This window comes from Colius striatus, chromosome 25 (genome assembly GCF_028858725.1).
Source record: "Colius striatus isolate bColStr4 chromosome 25, bColStr4.1.hap1, whole genome shotgun sequence".
NCBI classification, from domain to species: Eukaryota; Metazoa; Chordata; class Aves; order Coliiformes; family Coliidae; genus Colius; species Colius striatus.
Window position 1 is genome coordinate 4,459,258 of NC_084783.1, and position 23,245 is coordinate 4,482,502.

A 23,245-nucleotide genomic window follows, 5' to 3' on the forward strand; every position below is an offset into this window, starting at 1 on the left:
GCAAAAAGAGGGATGTGCTAAACCAGAAATAACTGTTCCTCAACTCTCCACCCAAATCATGTCAAATGTCACCCCAGGGATGAACAGAGAAGTCAAAGTCCCTAGGGGAGAGGAGAGGTTTTTTGGCTTTTTAGCCTTTTTAGTGTTTTGAATGCTTTTGCTCTGCTGCTTCAGAGAGATGCAGCAGGACCAAAGAGACTGAAGACCCAGGTGAGGCAGGTGATGGACTGTACTCTTCTTCCTCACCCAAGCCAGGGACACCTTGGTAAGAATCATGCTTTTTGTCTAGGTGACAATCCCCAGGACAAGCATTGCTGCCATTTTGATCATATATTAGCACAACTGCAGTGTGTTTATCAACAGCAGTGTCCAATCTGTGATATCTGTCACCTTCCTAATTTCTCATAAATTCTAATGCTTGACTTTTGAAGCAGTTTTCAGTGAAAGTCCCCAGCAGCAGCTCCTGACAGACTAGTCAAGCTCAACCTTCACGTGACACAAGCCATTGGCCACTGGCAGCCAACGTGCTGAGGCCAGAAGAGCGTGAATGTGCAGAGAAACCTTAAAGCTAGCTACTGAGTAAGTGCCTGGGAGTGACTGCTCTGCTAAGAACACCTGGGCCATATGTGGCAGGCCTTTCCAGACTGCTTTCCAGGTTTGTAGATGGAATGTGTTCCTCTCAAAGACATATTGTGTCCTGTATTGGTTTCTTTTTTACCTATGGAACCTCTTTCTGCGATGGTTCTTTCAAAGCATTTGCTTGGTGTTGTCTGCATAGTGGTACATTTCTAGCTTAAGCTCTGTGTGTCTATAAAGATTTCTGGCCTGCTCAGAAAATGCTGGGAACATTCTCCTTGCACTCGTTGCAGTGCAATTCACTTTCTTCCTGGTATTACTAAGGGTGTAACTAGATTCTTGCCTCCTTTTATTAAAAAAATAGGAGTACATTGACCTATAGTAACTGGATGTGTAAGGTGTGTGCAGCACACTGGATAAGAAGTCAATATATAACAAACTACCCATTAGGAGTTTGTTAAACCTTTGAGAAGGGCTGGGGAAGGGGAAAAATCCCAGTGATGTCACAGAATTCTTATGTTTGGAAAAGACCTTTTAAGATCATCAAGTTCAGGCAGTCACTTCACACTGCCAAGCCTATCACTAAACCATATCCCTCATATCCCTTTTGAATATCTCCAGGGATGGTGACTCCACCACCTCCATGGGCAGCCCATTCCAAAGCTTAATAACCCTCTTAGTGAAAATGTGCTTCCTCATGTCCAATATAAACCTCCCCTGGCGCAACTTAAATCCATTTCATGTGCTGTCGTTCATTACTGGAGAGAAGAGACCAACCTCCACCAGACTACAACTCCCCTCCAGGGAGTTGTAGAGAGTCATCATGTGTCTTCTCAGACTCCTTTTCTCTAGGTTAAACATCCTCAGCTGCTCCTCATAAGACCAATTCTCCAGATCCTTCACCAGCTTTGCTGCCTGTCTCCTTTCTTGTAGCTAAAATGTATAGTATATCATATTAAATCTCTTTTTTTCCACATCAACTTATCCACGAGCCACTAGGAGAGCAATGAGTTGTTTAAAGTGATTCATCTGTTGTTTCTGCTCCCTTACAGGTGTTAAATGACCTGCAACTAATAGTTCTCCATGTCCAGCCATTCATTCTGTCATTGCCAAGTGTTGCACGCAGCAGGGTCGTGTTCTGAGCCAGAAACGTGAGCTGCACCGACGACATTGGCCACTGGATGGGGAACTTTGCTAAGCAGTCATGTCATAGGTTAGCTGCAAATTTAGATTGTTTCTTTTTGGTAGATGAACATTTGAATAGAAAGACTCCTATGTAGTGGAACTGCTAGTCAAACTGTTTTTCCTGAGTTTAACTTGCTTATTGTGTGTCATTCTGAGGCTAAGGAAGTTAAGAGGCATCTTAAATATGAGAGTGTAGGGATGAAATGAAAATCAAGTTTATAGTGTCTTGATAATTCTGTCTCTGCACAGGCACAAGTCAGAATGTCTTCCAAGTCAGATTTGTTTATGGGAAACCTCATTGCTGGTCTAAAAATTATTAAAGAAGTACTTGTAAATTTTACTCAAGTGACTTTCTACCACTGAGATACTCTTGTATGTGTGTGTGTGTGTGTGTGTGTGTATATATATACACCTCCAAATGCTACTTAAATCACAGACAGCAACACAAATTTTCCTTGCAAAGTGAAGTGGAATGCTGTTCTGTTCCTGGAGAAGGGTGGTGAGAAAGGTTCTGCTTGCAGTGATCACAGGTACAGGCTAAATCCTTTGGGGCCATAGTTTGTCCCCAGTGCTGCAGGTGGCAGTCATTGTCTGCACTGCAAGCCTGAGGCAAAAGGCCAGTCCTGACAACTGAATGTGCAAAACAATAAAGCTCTTGGGGGTGTGCACTCATTGTTTCAGAAGAATTGTAGGCATTGATTTGAGGGTTATGCCATTCTTCTCTTTTAAGTTGGCCACTTGTAATCATTTTTTGTATAAACGCAAGAACAAGTGTTAGGTGAAGCAGCCTGGCCCTCCAGGAAAGGGTTTTAAACTATTTTGAACTGATCCCTTTCCATCTTGATCTTCTTGAATATTCTTTCTAAGTAATTCTGGTTTGGCTCTTTGCAGAACTGGTTTAGGATCCTCCACCTTGAAACAACCACAGAATTAGATGCTGCTGTATTTATCACTGTACCAACAACAACAAAGAACCACAGAATCACTGGAGCAGGAGCTAAACAGATGTGACACCAGTTATTTTGTATTTTCCTCTTGTTTTCTGAAAACATCACATGCTCTGAATCAGTTGGAATCCTAAACAACTTAAGGGCTCTTTTCAGAACCTAGAGTTATCAATGTTCTCCCTTCTGTAACTTGTATTAATGTCCATTCAGTTTTGTTCTCTCTGAACTTGGGCACTGTGTGTTACCTAAGCATTCATATTTTAGGCCAGAGTTCTTATTGAGTAATTGTTAACTTTCTTGTCTCCTAAGGTGGTGGGTTGAGGGGCTTTTTTTCCTCTTCCAAAAACTGAAAGCAATTGTGAAATGAGGCAGCTGAGTGCCTGGGTGGGAAGGGAGAAGCACTGAAATGCATTTACCTCCTGCAAAACTCTAATGGTCTGAAAAGCAGTTGGCAAAGATCATGTTAAGCTAAGTTTGCACTGCCTGCATTCTTTTCTTTCTTGGGGAGCTCTGACCACATGCTCTCCAGTTGCACTGGTGTTGCCTGACTGTTTGCCCACCACCAGCTCGAGAGGACTGAGATAAAGCCTTTTTTACTGTAATTCTTCTGCTCTCTGCCATAGGGTCAGCAGGAATCAACAGGAAGGAGCATCTCTCTTGCCTCTGGCACACTATAGCTGAAGCCTCACTTGTCTCTTCACCATTACTCCCAAATCTACAGTTCCTTGTTCACACTAGCTTCAAATGGAGCTGAATCCTTGCTCATCAGCAGCAAGTAAGCAGCTCATGGCCCCAGCAGATATTTCTGCATGTTAGGCTAATGAGAACTTCTGGGATTACTGCAGCCTTCCCTGCCTTGGAGCAGACATCCCTCTGTCAGAGATCTGGAAACTCATACTGAATGTGATAAACAAAACTACTGGCTGGACTGTGATTTTCAGGACATGAGAAGAGCTCCACAGCAACAGAAGATGGAACAGCTCTGAAAGGCACCACTGACCCACACTGATTAAGAGCATTTCCAGTGCTTACATTCCTGTTCAACTCTCAGGAATGATTTTCAGTTGTTTCTTCCAGTGCATTTGTGTGTGGTCTGTAAAGCAAGCACGGGGATGGAGGATAAGTTTTGCAGAATAGTCTCAAAATGATGAGTTTCTTTTAAAGTATTCCTGTGATAATGTGTATGCAAGAGCTCTCAAGTTTCCTGCTATTTCAAGATCTTAAATGTCCTATGGTAGGGGAGCAAATGTCAGCTGCCTCTCAAGATGGAACTTTTGTTTTTACAGATAATGTGTACTTGGAGATGACCTGTAGGATATCAAAACTTAATTCCTTGGTTTAATATCTATTCTATGTGGGGATGGGAAGTTAAACGTGATTGAACAATAGAGTTTTCAGGACTACTACCCGTGATTATATTCTCTGTGTGGCACTTTTCAGCTGTGAGGTTTTGGTGTGTATTTCTTCAGAACTTTTTAGACAGTATTTCAGGAAGTTAAATGGTATCGAGCAACTCTAGGAGTGCATCACTGATCCTCTGCTAAACCAGGATGAAGCTTATTAGTTGGAGTGTAAAGTGATGTCAGTACACTTCCACAACTTCAGTGTATCGTGGGCAGAGCATAGGCAGTGTCTGTACAGGCCAAAGTACCCAAAGATGTCGAGAGCCTTGAACTCTTTGTTTTGAGAAACTTGTCTTGACATAACTGAATAAGATCCAATTGCTCACCTTAATATGGTTTGTATGGTAAAAGGACACCTCTACCCCTTCCTACCTCTACCTCTCCTTTTCCTAGTTATAAAAGTGTCCAGTTGAATTTTCAATCACTCTCAGGTATGGAGACGTCACAACCTTTCTAGATCCCTTACTTCTGTATAAAACACCAGACTATGCACAAACCTCTGTTGCATCAGTCATATGTAGAGGCTGAAAAGAAAACTGGAAAGTAATTCCTTACTGACAGCTGTCTCATTAAGCACAGTGCTCTGTTCTAAGTGAGCATCTCACCAGATGAATGATTTCTTAGGACTTTTGAAGTCATTTTGTAAGGAATTAAAATGTTACATTACTGTGAAAGATCAGCCTCTCCCGTTCTGTAGGTGATTAATAAGTATTTTTGACACAACTAGGTAATAATTCCATCCTTGATATCATTATCATGTGATATGCTACTCAGAATACATTCTTAATTTCAGTGGGCTCTTTAATGATCCTTGTAATTTTGTTCTACAGGTGCTTGTATTCCCAGGAGGCAGGATCAGTCTTGTTTCTACCGCTTTGTCTCTGGACTGATGTCATTTCTGTTAAAGACATCATCATTGCTGGTAAGCTTGCAGTAGGATGGCCAGGCTGGTGGGACACTTCTTTCAGTTATCAGTTTCTATATCAGATATCTATGACTAACAGAAAGGAGGCTGTCACAGAAACAGAAAGGGAGAACAAACCTAAGAGTTAAAGCAATGGGTGTAGGGTTTTGGTGGGTTTTTTTACCATGAATATAATGCTGTAAAAATTAACTAAGACCTTAATCTTGGCTGGTGGTACGTAGTGACTGACATGAGTGTACTTCTATTGGGAAGGGGGACGAGTGATTCTGGCTTCCCTAAAGCTGAGGACTTGTCTGTTGTTTATTTTTCACCTTCTGCTGAAATCTAGTGTTTACAGAACTTGATGCAAACATGAATAACTGCTAGTCTTGTTTTTATTGCAGCATCTTTTCTTACATGCACCATTTACAAGTGTATTCTCACAGTCTTTAATTATTACCTCCTGTGCCTTTAGGTCTGGTTATTTGTGTGAGAAGTTAGTGATAACACTCATGCAGAGGCAGTTAACAAAGGCTCATTATTAATATCCTCATCCTACCACTTGATTCTTATGAGTACTCATATTGATTGGAATTTGCAGTTGAGGGGGACAAAAGTGAAAGGAGGCTGAGGGTAACAGCACTCAAGAATTGGTGTCATTTACAGCTTAGTGTTAACTGGGTTTTGTTTGCCAAATACCTGGCTGGTGGTTTTAACTTTGCAGGGTGGATGAGACACAGTGGGGGAATTCTTGTTTCTGCAGAATAAGGATGAGAATGTACAAGTGGTCAGGTTGTCAGTTAGACCTTGTCAGAACCAATACAGAGGCATTCACACCTTTTTCAATGAACTGCAGTCCCTCCCTCACCTTTCTGCCACACCAGTAGAGCCACAGCAACCCCCTGCATGCTTTCCACCTGGACAAGTGCCTGACATTCCTGACATTTCCTGAGGACCAGAATCACCTTTTTTGTTGTTAATGAAATAAAAATGTGAAGTATGTGCTGTGCACACGGGTGGGTGAATGTGGCTCACAGATTTGACTGATGAATAGTTTTTATACATAAGCAGTTCTTACAGAACTTCCTTTAAACCCCTAACTATTACCAGATGTGGGTTGCAGGCGGCTGCTGGAATTCCAACACCTGTTGCATCACACTGAATAGGATTCATTTGGCAGGCACAGAAAATTCCATTTCAGTAACTAAATGGTTTGAAATGGTATCTCTGGTTCTAGCCTTATTTGCAGCATTGCACATACTTTCATAATTAGAATATGAGTTTGCAGTCTTTAGAGACTATCATTGCCTGGTATTTCTTGTACTCACTAAACATCAAATACAAACTCTTCAATTTGGAAGAAATTTCTCCTTTAAAAAAAGTTAACAATGAGTTAAAAGGCCATATGCCATGTCATGATAATTTCTAGCTGTGATTTCTTAGGTGTAGAAATACACTGGTCTGTGTTCAAAACTGTTACAGCATTGTGCTGAAGGTGCTGGAGCTTCATTTTAGAAGTGTGCTCTGCTGCAGTGATGAATTCGTTGCTGAATCGTGTCACTGCTCTATCCACAGAGCTTTATTCAGAGATACAACGTGGATGGCTACAGAATGGCTGTTTAGTGGCACCTTATGGGGTTTTTTGGTATGTACCCCGTAGATCTTGGGCAGGAGTCTATAAGGAGCTGTTTGTGGGTCTGCTCTACAGAGACATGCATTAGGTGTAGAGGTAACTGTTCTTTTGCAAGCATAGTGTTGTTTCATCCAGAACATACCTGATCTCTGCAGGACTACTATCAAAGGCCTTGTTTAGATTAGTGAGGTATTGCACACGAGTTGTAGGCTGCCACACCATGACAGCAGCAGAGGTGCTCCATTTTCATTTTACCTCCTTATTGTCTTCAATCAAAGGATTCCAACATGCTTTTAAGTATCACTCTGAGGGAGGAGGCTGACATCAGTATTGCTACTTTGCAGGCAGGAAAATACTGAGATATACGGGTTTTGTGGTTCTATATGAGAATATGACGAAGCTGAAAAAGAATCTGGACACACCACATTTTGCTTTCTCTTTGCTATTTTGATGTTAAAAACCCCCAACATTCCCACTTCAATGTGCTCTTCTAAGTTGCTTCTCAGAGCTTAGCTGGTTTGGTTGGGAAATGATCTTTCTGCTTCCAGAGTCTGAATGAGTTTGAATAAGCTGAAGGAGAATCCAGCAGTAAGGAAGAATCCACGCTCTTAAATGTAGATGAGTCAGGCTATTTCCATTTCTAGTTGAGTTTCAAAGGCCCAGATGCATTATAAACCAGAGTTATTTTATTAAGAATATTGTAAACAGAAGTGCAACCCAGGCTTAACAGAGCTGGCAAAAGCAAATGTTGGATCTCAGCTGTGCCATCGTTGCATTTAGTACAGAGAAAAAGAAAACTAATGTTCCAGTGAAACATTTGTGGAAAAATACAGCTCTCAAAAAGACAGAATGGTGGCCATTGTGCTTAATTCTACATAAAAACAGCCTAATGTCAACTGACCTGACATCATCCCAGAGAATAGCACCGCAGGGTTTGTGGAGAGCATTCCTGTCCAACTAATAAGCATAATCTAGCAAAATACATCCCAGAATCACAGAATGGTGATTTACTTTACACATGGAGAGAAAAGATGTGTTGGGAGGGCCTCTGGTTGACTTTGTGCTTTTCTTTCATGTGCCCTCGATTTGGGGCAGATGAAAGAGTCTCCTGGTCGGTGCTGTAGAGTTGTTTTGTAAAGATACATGAGCAGTGAAGTGAGCAAGAGAGGAGCAGTTTTGCTTAAATAGCACAACAGTGAGCAAAATTCATTCAGCTTACGTCATATTAAAGGCTGGAAACTGCTCCAAGTCATTCTGCAGCTCCTCCCACAGATGAGCTTTAGTGAGAAAAATCCCATTGAAAAGAAATCCAAATGGCCTTTCCCAAGGTGGTGAACAGTCTGTAAAAACTTCTTGTTCAGTAGTGAGAGCAGAAATCTGCTGTTATCATTCTATTGAATAAAACTCCTTTAGTTCTCCACCCTGGTCTTGACAATTAGGACAAGTCTGGAAACAAGATCTGTAGAGAAAAATTAGTCAAGGGTTGTTGCTGTGATGAGTGGTTTATGTAGGTGATTTCTTTACAACCTTCCAAACTTGTGTGGCTGTGGCTTTTAAGTGTTGTGTCCAATCCTAAGAGCTGGGATGAGCCTTGCAAAACACATCATCCTTTTGATTTGAGAATGTCACCTGGTATAAAGAATTTTCAGGTGAGGCAGACTTTTTAAAGCCATAGCCTAGTTTCTTTGGGGATTTTTTCCTTCATTTGATAAAACCTGTTCCCTTTTGTTATGCCTCAGCACAGTAATGATATGATGCTGCTGCTTTAAGGTAGACTGAAGTAGGGAAATGCAGTCACATCTAGCAGTGACAGCCATTAGTGAAGATAACCTGAACTTATCAAAAAGCTATGGAGTCAGTGATTTATCTAAAGAGAAGTCATACTAAAATCAGTATAAGTTTCAAACAAGATAAAACCTGAGGCACTGTTTTGTTGCTCTCCTGGCTGTGGACCAATCAGCCTCTGAAGTCCATTTGCTGAAGCAGTCAGGGAAACTTCCTCACTCCTCTGGGTGAGACTGACTTGCAGCAAATGTTTGCTGGTACTGATCCTGATAAAATGGCTGGTGACTGAAATAATTTTAAGAGAGTGAAAAGTAATTGACACATTTGGCAGCTTTAACAACTTGATTTGCTGTTTTTCCTGTTGGAAGCCAGAGGAAAGGGCCTTTGGTGAACAATCGAGCTGCCTTTTGGATACAAATCTGTGTTTTTGCTGAACGAAATGCTGCTCAGTGATTGGTAGAAGAAATGAAACTGAGATTCAAACACTGGAGCTGACAGAGAAAGAAAAGAATAGCATTCAATATTTTTTTCCAGTTTTCCTGGTAGTTTACATTAAGCCAGGTGTGGAGGATTGGAGGAAAGAATCCGTTCAAACTACCTACATTAAGGGTTTTCAGTTATTGCTGGGGCAAGGGCAGCTCTGCTGAAGCACACACCTGGGATCCTGGCTTGCCCATGTTGTCTCTGGCAAGGGATGGAGAAATCATTCCTTGATGTGGCATTTAATCCCTCTCCGTGAGACACGGCATTGATTCTGTCACCTTGCATCCTTGCTTTTGCTTTGGGTGTGCTTTTCCTCCATTTGTGTCAACTCGACTCACCTTCTTCAGCCTGATGCAGTCGAGAGCTCCCCCTCCTGTCTCAAACCCCGGTAACCACGGGTCAGGCCCGAGGGATGGAGATGGACAGAGAGGGCCTAGGAATAGAGGAGGATGGAGTCGCATCAGCCCTGGCACTGGATTTTCAGTTGGAAAGCAGCTCTTTGGTGGGGCTCAGTGGAGTGCAAAAGCTCGCTCGATGGGAGCAGCGCGCAGGGGCTGCTCTGGCCTGGTGCGGCTTGACGGCAGCTTTAAGGCACCTCAGCTCTCGCAGCTGCGGAGTCTGCGTGTGGCACCGTCGAGGAGGAAGGCAGAGCGCTCGGGCAGATGGTCTCCCGGTGCTGCTGAGCGCGGCAGTTGAGGAGCAGATGCCGGCCGGGCTCGGCTGTCGGGGCTGCGGCGAGGAGCGGCGGCTGCAGCCGGGAGCCCGCGGGGGCCGGGCGCGCAGCGCACCTGGGAGCGGGCAGCGCCAAGCCGAGCCCCGGCGCCGGGAGGCGGAGGTGCGGGGCCCGGCCCCCTCCCCCGGTGCACGCCGTCAGGAGCAGGCGGGGAGCCGCAGACAAAGAGCCGGGGCCGCAGCCGAGCGGGCACCGGGGCCAGGAGGGGGCGGCCCGGGGGCGGGGACGCGGCGGGGGCGGGGGCCGGAGGCACCGGGGAGCCGAGCCCGGGAGCGGGGCGGCGGGGGAGGCTCGGGCTGCGCTCGCCGCGAACAAAAGGCTCCTCCTGGCCTCGGAGAGTGCCGTGGCCTGGGGCCCCGCAGCACCATGCCCCGCCAAGAGCCCGGCTGCGTCTGGGGGGTCCTCCTGACCCTCTGCAGCCTGAGCGCAGCCCAGCCCCGGGAGAGGCAGTAAGTACCCAGAGAAGGTCGCGCAGCCTGCGGCGGGCTCCCTGGAAGGGGTGATGGGGGAAGGAGAGGAAGGGATGAGCCTCCCTCCTCTCTGCGAGGGGCTCCGGGAGTGGTTGCCCCAGCTACTTAACAAAGCCTGCGGAAAGTCACGTCGAGGAGCTGAGGTCGGGGAGGCGAGCGGCGGCTGCTCCTGAGCCCAGCAGCACGTTTGTGCTCGCCGGTGCAAAAGTGCACAGCACAGAGAAAGGAGAGGGGGGAAGAAAAGAAAGTCTCCGGAGAAATACCTGCCTCTAGCTGCTCCAGCAAGCGGCTGCAAAGCTTTCTTCTGCAAACAATTCTTTAAGGAATCCGGGGTGTTGCGCAGGGGCTGCTGTTGGGTTTGGGATGGTTGAAGGTAATGATGGTTGCTCCGTAAGAGCACGTGAAGGATTCTTGTGTGGAAAGTCACATTTCCCTGCGGGGAAAGCTTTCTGGATTTTAGGAATTGAGTCCTCAGCTCCTTCTGGAGTGTTTAGGTTAACGTTGATCAAGGTTTGCTGCTTTCTTTCCTTTATCTATGGCTTATTCTAGCCCATCAACACCATGAATAGCTGCATTAATGAAGAGCCACCCACAGCCTATTTTCATTTGCTTAGTAGTAAATATCTCTTTCTACCAAGTTTTGGTGTGATCTGGCAGAGCTGTTAGTGAAATGTGCTTCAAGGATCTGTCCAGTCACTGTCAAGTTAACTGTTAAATTGCCAAGTTAAATATTTAATGTCCAAACGCTCCTCATGAAGTGATTTCAGTATCTGTGCCGATGGGTTGATGCTTCAGAAAGAGCCACAGCAGTTTAGAACAATGTGAATACATGTGCTTCACATATGGCACTGCAGTGCTGTGCTTCTCTGACAGTTTTAATCTAATCATTTCATCCTGGATGCAGATGGTACTCCCTCTGCAGCTTCTTTCTTACCAAGAATTTACAGACAAAGTAGTAACTTTTAGTTGTTATTTGTTATTGTTCTGATGAATTTTCAAACCTGGCAACCACAAGGTTTTGAATCTGTAAATACCCAGTGCAATTAAACTCAAATGCCACAGAGATCTGAACTTCCTTTGGGGGTAATGAGATCTCCATGGCAATGAGGCCTGCTGAGTGAGAAACAGGGGGCTGGAATTTGATAAAAGGTGATTTAAGGGCTGTAAATCATCATCATCTTCATCCCAGAGTGACAATGAATCATGAACTAAACCAAACTGTCTCATGGAGCTGTAAAAAGGCATGGGCTGAGAAATAGGGCTTCAAGAGTCATATGAGGAATTGCCTCATGTAAAAAATCCTTTGGGGCTGAAGAAAAAGCAGAAAGGTGTGTCATGAAGAGAATATAAATGTGTTGCTTACAGCCCAGTGCATCAAAGAGCTCAGAGTCTGTAATCCTTCGAGTTGACAAGTCCATGGCATGGTGCCATTCAGGAATGGTATAGATTCCATTCAGCAGCACAAGGACTGTAGTGCAGATGGGAGGTCGTCTGGGGTGGCTTTAAAACTCTGTATGTGCCAGCTAAAATAAGTCCTTTTTGCCCACTTTTAAACTTGGAAGATAGAATTGTTTGAACAAAAACATGTTAGAATTTGAGCCCAGTCTTGTAGTTGTAGTTTCTGAGCTCCTTCTGTAGAAATTGGAAGTTTAGATGTGGTAGGTTGATGTGAGTCTGACATCCAGAAAGTGCTGAATATCATCACTGAGAGTCTCCTCTTCTTTGTGACAAGTTAACTCTGTAAGGGGAATGATGAAAAGTAACTGAGATAAAAATGTTAGAAGTATCTTGAGTCCTTTCCAAATGAGACATTATCTACAAAACTCTATTGGAGGCTCAGGTATCTCTTTATTCTTTCCCGAACTTCAGCTTTTTTATGGTTAGTTACAGGTTTAGTGTGTTTCTACAGAGTGTATAAATGAATGTATTTATAACGTGTGCAGTAAAGGTCACTATTACTGCCTTTAAATACTGAGGGTTGTTTATGTTATGCATAGAGTGACATACAAATAAGAATCACACTCTTGTTGCTGTTCTTGACTGTCTGCTTCCAATTTTGCTTCTCAGGGGCTATTTGATTGCAGCACCTTCTGTTTTCCGCTCTGGTGTTGAGGAAGCGATAAGTGTAACCATCTTTAACTCTGTCAAGGAGACAACAGTTCAGATTCAGTTAGTGGTGAAAGGAGAAACTGTGTCACGAAGCCATGGAACAGTTCTGGGTAAGTTCCTACAATTCTGAGCTTGAGAACTAGTTTCTAAGTTGAGATGCAGTGAGAGCACATCAGAGTCTCGTGGAGAGTTGCTTTAGATGATAATGGAACTGGAACCAAATGAATTAATTCCTTATCTAGTAAAACTTCTCAGGTGGTTGTGCTACTGTGATTTTGAGATGTGTGTGATCTCAAACATCCAAGACTAATAATTTTGGAACCTCAAGACATGCAGAGACCCCAGATAACTGCTATTGAAATGTTTTACGGTGAATATCCTTTCTTTTGAAATCTGAATGAGTGACCCTGGGCAGCTGGGGAAGGGATAAAAAAATGACACCACCATCATCATCATCATTTCCTACCTTTGTTTTAAGCTGAGTGTGGGAAATGCAACCTCTCCATCTTCAGGCCTGAGTATTGCTGAAAGATGTGGTAATGTTTGAGGAATTGGATAAGTTGGATAATATTTTGTGGGGTTGTGTTTTAAAGGCAGATTCTTCTCTGTCCTGTAAGGACTGAGAGTGTTTGATTATGTCCAACTTACTACTGAATGTGTTTACATTATGGAAAATGAAACCCAGTAGCACTGTTCTTCCACTGCTCACACTGGTGTAAGCTGTAGTGTAGACAGGGCTCAGGCAATCAGGCTTTTTAACCATCATGTTTTAAGCCTTTTCTGTGTAAAAACTGGGAGTTACATAAAAGCCATTTCCTTTCTTGGAACAGATTGTATCTGGTTTCATCCTCCCCTTGTCTTTGAAACTGGCTGACACTTGTTGAGTAATTCAAAGGGGGTGATGCTTCCACATGTGGACAACCTGTGCTAGAGAGAAATCTTAGATATGGCTGTATCCAGCCATCAAAATAAATTCTGTGACTGTTTGTTTTGAGAATTATCCTACTCCAAAAAGAGAACATGTCCTTTTTACAGCAAAATACTTCAATGAGTACAGGATGCTCTGTGCTGGAACCTCAGCCTTGATGGTACTCTAACCATAAAGCACTTTGTAGTTTACCTTGTACAAAAGCTGTGAATAAATGTGGACATAGTTTAATTTAGAGAACTGTGCTGGGCCCAACTTGCTCACCCTGGAGATAGTTTTGCACAATGCAAGAAAATTACTTCAGGTGAAATCATACTGAAGGGGTGTTGCAGTCAGCAGCTCCGTGATGTGGGAGTTTCATTCAACTACAAATGTCTAAAAGGGTAGTACCTGAGCTTGGCAAGAATAACACACTCTCTCTCTCTCTTTTTAGATAAAGGAACAATTAAGCTGAAGGTGAGTATCAATTATTTTAAGATGGTTTTGGTGAAAACATGAGGGACTTGCTTTCAACCACAGCAGGTATTGCTCCCTGAGCAACTGCAGCACAAATGCCACATTCTGGTGTACACACCAAAGAGGAAGCAACCTTCACAAGAGTAAGAATGGAGACAGAAAAGAACAAAGCTTAATCCATCACAGCTCATCTGTCAGGTCCTTACACCATTAAAGAAAATGTGTACAAGAGGTTTATGACAAGGTATTATTTTGGGGGGGGGGGAGAATAAAGTTATTAAATAGTTAAATTATTAAAGAACACACGCACTATTCATGCACAAGTGATATTATTTCAGTCTGCTTAGCATATCCCAAGGAGTGGACAGCTGCCCCAGGATCTATCCTCTTCTCACTTTCCTTCTATTTCCATGCCATCCTTTCTTCCCTGTTAAAGTAGCACAAGCATTCATACATTCATACAGCCACAAAGCAAACTGAACTGGGAAAAATGTCCAAATGAAAGTTCCTTGTTTCCCCAGGTTAGTTTACACCCAGATCATTTCCCTGGCTGAATTCACCACTTGGCTACACAAACATTTATTCATCCTCCCACGTAAATCCTCCTACAAAGCTACAAAAGCAGCTTGAGGTAGAAACAGAATTTGATCAGTTCTTAAATCAGCTGTGACAGCTTAGAGAAGCCATAACTATGACAGAAGGAGCAGTCCATAGATGCAAGTAGGAAGACAGTTCTGACACTGAGATCCACACTTTGGTTTGTTTCATAGAATGGTAGGGGTTGGAAGGCACCTTTAGAGATCATCTAGTCATCACCTAGTTTCCCCCAGCTGACCACTTTTCATGAAAGGTACAAGTCAGGAACAGTATTTGCCCCCACACAGCTTCAAGGAAACAGCGTCTACAGATGACCAGTGCAAATACTGCTGTCAGCTCCTCCTAACCCTATACACTGTAGTGATTTTTCGAACTTGCATAATTTACCCAGACAAGAGACTGATAATCTCACTTGTGTAAGCCACATCCTTGCTGTAGGAAGCTTCAAACATGTTTTTTAGCTTCAATTTTAGGCAACAACGTAAATGCAGTCTTACTGCAGCTGCTTTTCAGTTCAGTTAACAAGATACCAAACCACTCAATTCACAAGCCATTACGCCTTTCACATCTACTTTTTCCTCACTGGGTTTCAGGAGCCTCATTCATGAGTCTCCAATAGTAACCCTTTCTCATTGCTTTTTCCTCCTTTCATCCTTGATGTAGGCCAGCAATCTAACTTCAACCTAACATCAACCTCACGGAAGTCAACTTCCTCTTCACCACCAAGTTAAAAGCCTCCAGACTTAGTAACATTCTATGCCTTTATGGGTGATTTTTGTCTCAGCTGCAATTTGGTGCACTCACATCACCAGGACTAGGTTTGCTTATATTGCTTTAGCTCACCAGTTTATTAGCTTATCAATGGATAGTCAAAGGAAAATGAAGTACCTCCTTTGTTTTAACAGTTTGTAAAGTTGCATACCCAGAATATCAGTTGCATTTTTTTTTTCAAGAACAAAATGCTCTAATTATACACCTACATGCCAGATATTAAAAAAAGATGCAGAGAAATGCCAATGAAGTTGCTTTTTGCTACTGAACAACTGCACAGGAACTTGCATAAGGCCACAGAGAGCAATCATTTAAAATTAAAATCAGTAGAGTTGGAAGTATTTAGCTGCCACTTCCACTGCAAGTAATGAATCACTTCACAGAAACATATGACATAGTTCTGCCTCATGAACAGCCTCAGAGTAGAAAGCTGTGCTTTAAGGGAACTCTGAATAGTTAGATTACAGACAATACTACTATGCAAGCTGGACCATTTTTACCGGCTACTCATCAAGAGGAAGGCTGAGCAAGCCACAGACAGCAAGTCAAACCACAGCACTTCTCTGGTCAAGCTGTATGATCCCTCTGACAATGATTGGGTTTTTTTTCCCTTGTTAAATTTCCTTCTTCATTCACCAAGGAGAGCTTATTGCAATAACTGTCATACAAAGGGTGGAACAGTGCGCTCAATGTCCTTCGTCCATTTCCTTTAACTATCAGTGACCAGTAGCCAGCAAGTCTGAAGTATCTTGAAGTAATTATGCAAGTGTAAGCATTCCTAATCTTTAGAAGCTCAAACACCTTAATGTACAGCAGAATCTACAGTAGACTGCTGCTCATGGGGAAGAATGAATCTGAAGCACAGAGGGAAAAAAAACAAACCCAAACCAGTGACCATTTTCTTCTCAAGTCTGTGAGCCGGTTCAAGGAAGACAGCCTTGTGCAGACTTCCTTTTTTCCCCCTCAGCAACTAGTTTCAGAAACACTGTCTTGTATGATAGAGGAAGTCCCCTCAGCGAGCATTTTTGCCAAAAGAGCACCCTATAAAATATGGCACCAACTTTTTGCCTGTATAGAAGAGCTGAACCTAGGTATTGACCTCTGACTTTACTCGTATACACTTCTTAACCTCACCTTGTGTCAGCTGCCAAGGTGTCTCTGGTACATTGCTCAAGACTCCTGTATTACACTTTCCAGAGAACACAGATGGCCTCTTCTCTATCAGTAAAAAACCCAGGCCAGTTACAGTAAGCAGCAATGGCAGTAGCTGGTATAATGTCTGCTCAGGTGAGTATAACTGAAAAACAAGAAAGAGAAAGACCCCTGAACCTTAAGAGGGCAGATTTCTGACAAAGTAACATGCAGACATCAACCTTAATGTATTTATGCTACATATAGACTTCTAGATTATGCAGTCATCATACAACTTGATGGAAGCTGAAGCAGGCACCCATCACTCTATAGCAACGATATGGAAGATTACAGTAGAAGTAACTTGCTGAAACATGATTTCAGCATAGAATCACATCAGTAGTAAACAGTCAGTTGGCATAACACTGCCCTTTTTTTTAATCACATAGCAAATCCAGACAGTATTTCCTTGCTTTCAACAGCATCAAGATTTGAGACTGCTCTTGCAAACAATGACTTCAAACAGATAGGCTACTTTGAATTATTTAATACTGATTATGAGGCTTTCAATACTCATTATGAGGCTTTAAGAAGAAAAAAAACTCTACATTCTCTAAGTCACTTAAGGAAAAGTATCACTCAATTAATGTTGATTCCTTTCAACCAATTCTGCTTTTGTTAGCCAGTTTATTTACCTGAAAATGCACTACATGAGTCCCAGAAAAAAATAACATGATACTTAAATTCTTCTGTCTGAGAATACCTAGTCATTACAGAGCTTTGAGGGAAACCTGCTGGTCTCCAACTACTTGTTATTTTACTATAAAGGACATAAAATATGATCATAATACTGCTCTAAGAGACAGATCTCTGACTTCATACTAAACAATATTCCAAGTGACAAATTAGAACATAAAAGCAAAAGAGCACACATTGACCAGATCCTAAGTGGGTTACCTAATGAATTCTGGTAATAAGGACTGTATCGTCAAGCAACTGAGGATTAAATCCTAGTGAGGCTGGATTCCTGACCAAGTAAACATTTTCATGATGGTTCTCAAGGAAATAAAATAGTCACTAATAAAAAAATATATCACAGAGAGATTAACAAGGCAGCAAGCAATAAAAAGCCAGATAAACTCTATAGCTTGTTAGTAGAGGAGCAAGAAAACAAATGCTGAACAAATTTCAGCTCAGTTCATAGATCTGTAACACGGAATTTATCCAAGAAACAGCCCATACCACAGGGATGGCAGCTGTCTCAAATAGGTTCGAAAACCACAGCAAGTAATTATTTTAAAATGGCATTCTAATACAACACTACAAGCATGACAGTGAACCTTATTCCCAGAAAAACATCACATGAGTATTAGGTTAGGTGGCCACATTATCCTTGTACTCAAAAGGTATGTGACCAATCTAGAATATATCCAAAACTCACTGAAGTAGCTGAGTAAGAATGGCAACAATAACTACAAAATCTGATAGAAAATACTCCCTAACAGCAAAATACTCTAGAAGCTTTGTCTATTAGAAACACACAGAGGAGACTGCTATCAGTTTAAGTCCTTGCACGGAGGACTAGAGTTTAGCAACCATCAGCAGTCTGGAGGAACAAGCCACTGCTGGAATTCAAAGCTAAAAACATTCAAGCTAGTGTAAAACATAAACATCACCAGAAAGCTACCCTACACTGCGAAAAGTTAAATGGCACTGAAGATGAGACGTCATTGCTAAGGTCCTGTTTAGAAAATTAGCCAGTCCCCAATTACAGATGAACATCTTCATTAGAACAGTTAATTAGGTACCGTAACACTCTCTTGTTTACGTTGAGTGGTCTGAACAGATGATTAGAAGGATTCCTTCTAATTGTATTATCTCTAATTACTTAGCATTTTTTTAAGCAATTGAAATATCTATTTGATGCCATTTGGCTCATCAAGGAAGCACAAGCCTGAATTCAGGTGCAGAGAAGGCTGGAAGCAAAAGGAGAAATACTGGAGTAGAAGGGAATAATGAAACCATACTGGTCAGCAGGTGAAACAGCAACCTCAGGAACACAGCAGCACAACCACCACTGTTGAATTCTTTCTGTAGATGGAAATTCTGCAAAGCTATCTCAATTTTTTCAGTACCTTTTTTATAAGAAGCTCCTTTCCAACGCATGGGAAAACCCAAAGATGTGTATAGTAAAGAATTTCATAAGTGGGAGGCAGAAGCTGGCATTTGCTGCACATCAACTAATTTTAGACTTCACATTCAGACTCCTTCCTGTTTCCCTTCAAATATTTTACTTGTCACAAGCCCTTAACAGCACATAAAATTTACTAAGGACATTCATCAGCATCCACAAAACACAGCAAAGCATTATTTCTCACCATAGTACTGTTTCACAGATGCAAGCAGAGTTAGGTAAGCCAGGGAAAACAAACAAAAAAAAGTCAGAAAAAGTTGAGACATGCAAAGCCTTTGATGGTAACCTTTTATCCAAAACATTAGATTATCAGTTCTGTGGGCAGGAGTGGAGCAGCAGCTGCACAGCATTAGTGAGTCAAAGGATAGAGTGATATATGATTTGCACCCTTGAGACAGTGGTTTCTTTGTGCCAGTATAACATACACAATTTAACATGACTTATTTCAAGTGAGACTGAAGACAAGTAAATCTGAAATAGTGCCAGGTATAAGGTAACAGTTACAGTCCACCTTTACCCAACTATCCCAGAAGGATAATTCCAACAAGTCAAGAAAAATGGAAGCAAAACCAACCAACCTAAAAACCTCTTTTCAGGATTTTGTTACTTTTCCCTACTCTATCCTTTGCAAACAGCACTAACAAAATGAGCTGGCAAGGCAATGGCCTAATGCCACATTTATTTTTATGTTACCTATCAATTCGTATTTGCATTTGCTTGGAAAAAACAAAAATCTACTGGTCCTACAAAAAATAATCTAAATGATTGTGGGGATGAACTCTTTAGTCCATCACTGGAGGAAGGATTACACTTGCCACTTAAATCACCAAGCCGGCAACACTTCACGTAACTACTTCAGTACTCTGCAGAAGAAATGCAGTAGGTTACATAATTTATCATGAATCTGGAATTTTACTTTTTGCTGCTGTTAATAGAAATAGAAAGCCAAATATTTCAATTCTACATGGTAATTTGGATGGTATTTTCTAAGTGTGTTCAAGTCTCCATTAAACCAATTACTTTTTTATTACATTAAAGCCAACGTTGTCCACTTAATAATGCAGTAATGTACTAGAAGAGGACTTTGCCCCAATCAGCTCAGGATATCTGTTTAGTTTAAATAAGGCCATAATTTGAAGTCACATATTAAGTCAATGAATCATAGTGAAGCTAAAAAAGGAAAGCTACCATTACAGCAAAATGGTTGAGGATGAACTTTACAATATTCCAGTTCTTCACATTTTCACATGTATTTACAGTGCTGTGTTCCTCAAGATGTAAGATTCAAGCTTCTCACATTGCTCATGAAGTAATTTTCAACGTAAAAGTAAAAACACGAGTATTTGATCTCTAATATTATTAAATATCAGAAAAATCAATGACTACCCAGAAAAGAGACACCTCAGTCTGCTTAAATGGAAAGCATTTTGCAATTTCAAAACTAATCAGCTGTTATCTGTCCTTGATTTCCAAAGCAAGGAATTTCCTGCCAAATGGCTACTGGAGGCACCCTAAAGTTTCCACAATTAACTGTGCATTACAAGAAAGGCAAATGCCTCAACCCTTGCCTTACATCATAAGGATGTACAGTTGCTGTTAGTTGAGCATAATGAATTTTAACTCTTTCTTTTCCCAGTATTCCAGACACTTGTACATTCGTATATAACCTGAAAATTGCCTGGCATTCTACTAACACATCATTATTTTTCTTGCTCATCAAAATTTTATTGAGCTAAACAAGTTTAGATCCTTAGTTTTCTTCAAGTAGAAGCTCTTGGCCTTTTCTACTCCAAAAGCAGTAGCTCTGAATGAAGCATGCAAATTTACAATACATTTCTTATTACTCTTGGTAATCAATCCTGCCAAAGAAGTTACTGCCACAGATGCCTAACAAAGGAGAAACTGCACTGCAATGCAAGTAATGCAACATAATACAGGAAAAAGTCAAATAAATTACCTTCCTTACAACATTTCCTTCTCAGTTACCTTCTCTCTGCTCTCCTGTAACCCTTGACACCCTGATCTCAATCTATGCCCTCAAAGCACCTAAAGATGCAGAGGTCTGCTTCCTCTTAATGATTCAAATGCAGTTTAACCTCAAGACAAAGACACCTTATCAGGCTTACAGTGACACTAAAGGCCTGTGAAACTTTACTACCTTACAAAAAACGTGTTGTGTCAGAGTTACAGACACACACTTCAGTATGATTCAGAGGAAACTGAAATGTGGCCTTGTTGAGAAAACGGGGAAAGAAGGCAAAACAACCAAGAGTGTTAGAGGGAAATAACATAAGCCAAAAGAACCCTGGAGGCTATTCTACCACCTTTTGCAGTTTTCTTTATTTTATCCTTAATGGCATTACAGCTGTCAACAAAGGAAGTAAAAAATTTCTCTGGTCCAAAACTGCATTTCCTCTGATAAGAAATTTTCTTAAGAAACTTGAGGTTTAACTACTTTTTTTCCTTCCGATTCATACAAAAGAGGTTCATCAGCAGAATGTACACACAACAAAAATACCTTTAAACCCACTTTTATTGTTAAACATTGTTGGTCATTAAAGGAAATGCATCTTTTTCTAGGCTCTGCATTGAGTTTCGCTTGGTAATCGGATACAAGCACCACAATAAAGCCTAGATAAAAGCAACTTGGCAAGTCACACTGAAGTCATGTGATACATCAAGAAAACATGATATACTAGAGACAAAAATCTCTGAATTTTCCTTTTCTGAAATAAAGGCACTCCTACACTGTTCAGAAGGCAGGTTACCCACTAAAACAGCCATCCACGGAGAAAAACACTTAGCAGCATCTCACACTTCTCAATATTAAAATAAGCAGGTCTCACTTCTTAGAAATTTGATTAATAAACATCTTCAGTCTTCAAAACAGAACAAAGTACAAAAATCCAAATGTAACAAAAAAAAGAGTACCGAACCACAAACTTTTTGTGGAATCCTAATTTTTCAATCTTTCCGTGACTGTTGAGAAAGCTCATACTGTTGCATCTTTTAGGACTTTTTCCTTTTTAAATGCCTGAGATATGTGAATCATGGTATTTGACCATCTAGCTAAGGAAAGACCATGTTAGACTAAGTGATACTCAGCTACGTGCATATGAGTCAAACAATCGTATACAGGATTATTCAAGAGGTCTAATGTTTGAATCATCATTTGTCAGAAAACCCAGACTGCACTAAGCATTACTTTCTAGGTAAACCTCATTTAGATTTATCATCAGCTGCATTTAGTCTTCCTAAATTATTCAGTTCTGTAAGTGTTTTAGGTTCCACAGAAAACCAGAAACAGATGAGTCTTCCCACTCTGACTAGATTATCCATTGGCACAGACAGGTGCCCAGTCACTGCAGAAACTACAACATTCAACTACTGAAAAAGCTTTTCATTGAGAAAAACATTCAAGCCAAACCTTGCATAACCCAAACTGTACAGCTGTATAAAACTAGTTCCAGTTACTGCAGCAACTCCTGAGTTCCATGGTAGTAAGTAAACACTAATGATTAAGGAAATGGCCTTAGATACATCCTCCTGAAAAGCACAGACAATGTTACTGGACTTTATGTAGAGTAGATAGAGAATCTCACTGTGAGTTCAAAGACAAGAAGAGATCAAGAACAACTCTTTTTCTAAAAGACACACAATGAATCTTGAAGCTGCTATGAACTGAAGTTCCCCATGTTGCTTTCCCTACAATAAATGGATTTGTTCCTGACAAGACTCTGAGTTAAAAACACTAAAGACTTACTAAAATGGGATGGGTGTGACTCTAATGTACTAAAACAGAACACAGGGTTACCTCACTCTGTTACTTCAGGGCAAGTACTTCAGCCATGTATTCCAGCTAAGAAACTTGAAATCAGAGAGCATCTAATTACCCATGACAAACTCTTATTTGCAAACAGGGAGGTAGATAAACTGATACCAGTCCACCTCTAGGAGTAACGTGGGAGGATGCTGATGACATCTTGGAAAGGATAATTGCATTTGCAGGAGGTCTGAGATCATCTCCAGCCCTTTGCTACACTGCCACACATTTCCAGAAGGTGAAATCAAGGAATACTGAACTTATCTGCATCCAAAGCACTTCTGACTTTTCAGAAAGAGAACTTGCAAATAAAACTCGGTAAAAATTTTGCCAAAATACTCATGGAGTAACAGAAAACAAACAAAATGATACTGGGAAGTCATCTTGCATTAGGGATCACACATACTTGTATCAACCACACGGTAACAACCGTAATGAATCAGGATAATGTTCTGCTGCTTTTAGTCTATAAACATGCAACAACGACATATTCCCAGATTACAGAAGTTTTACTTTGCAAAGATTGCTAACTCAAACTTACCTAAAAACCATATCACTAGCAAGATACAAACATCTAGAGGCATACAACATGACAGGCAATGACAGTCACCATAATAAAGCACAACCTCAACACAGCAGCAGCACTGACACCAAGAGTTGCCCAAAAATAAAACAAAGAAACAAAAGAATCCAGAAAGTTTTAACGGGTTCTTTCTGGAAGACACTGGGATATTTGTATGAAAGCTTACAGGCTGTTCGTACCAAGAGTTAAAGACATCATGCGAAAAAGCAGAACGCTGCATAGTCGAGAGATCAGGAAACAGGAGACAGAAATTAGCGTCTTGCCCTGATCAATGGGCAGATTTTCCCTTGCACGTCTCCCGAGAGACCGAAGACGCAGCCGGGCAGCGAGGCACGTCCCTTCCCTAAGGCACGGCCGGCTCTTCGGGTACATCAGACGCAAAACAAGAGAGCAGCAACACATCTGCCATCGCGTCGGTTACCAGCCCACACAACTTCAGTCTGCTGCTCCCGGGCACCGCTCCGCTCCAGCACCCACCGCCTCAAGGGGGGACTCCCAGAACTGCTCCCGGGCTCCAGACCCCTGAGGGAATTG

The 23,245-nt window shown here is 41.7% G+C and overlaps 1 long non-coding RNA gene across 1 annotated transcript; it reads left to right on the top strand.

Annotated features, from left to right (window-relative positions):
- The first annotated feature begins 11,880 nt into the window (after positions 1-11,880).
- LOC133627798 (uncharacterized) lies at positions 11,881-13,843 on the top strand. Its single transcript, XR_009820400.1, has 2 exons — positions 11,881-12,338; positions 13,590-13,843. It is a non-coding gene; the product is annotated as an uncharacterized LOC133627798 (long non-coding RNA).
- The last annotated feature ends 9,402 nt before the right edge of the window (positions 13,844-23,245 follow it).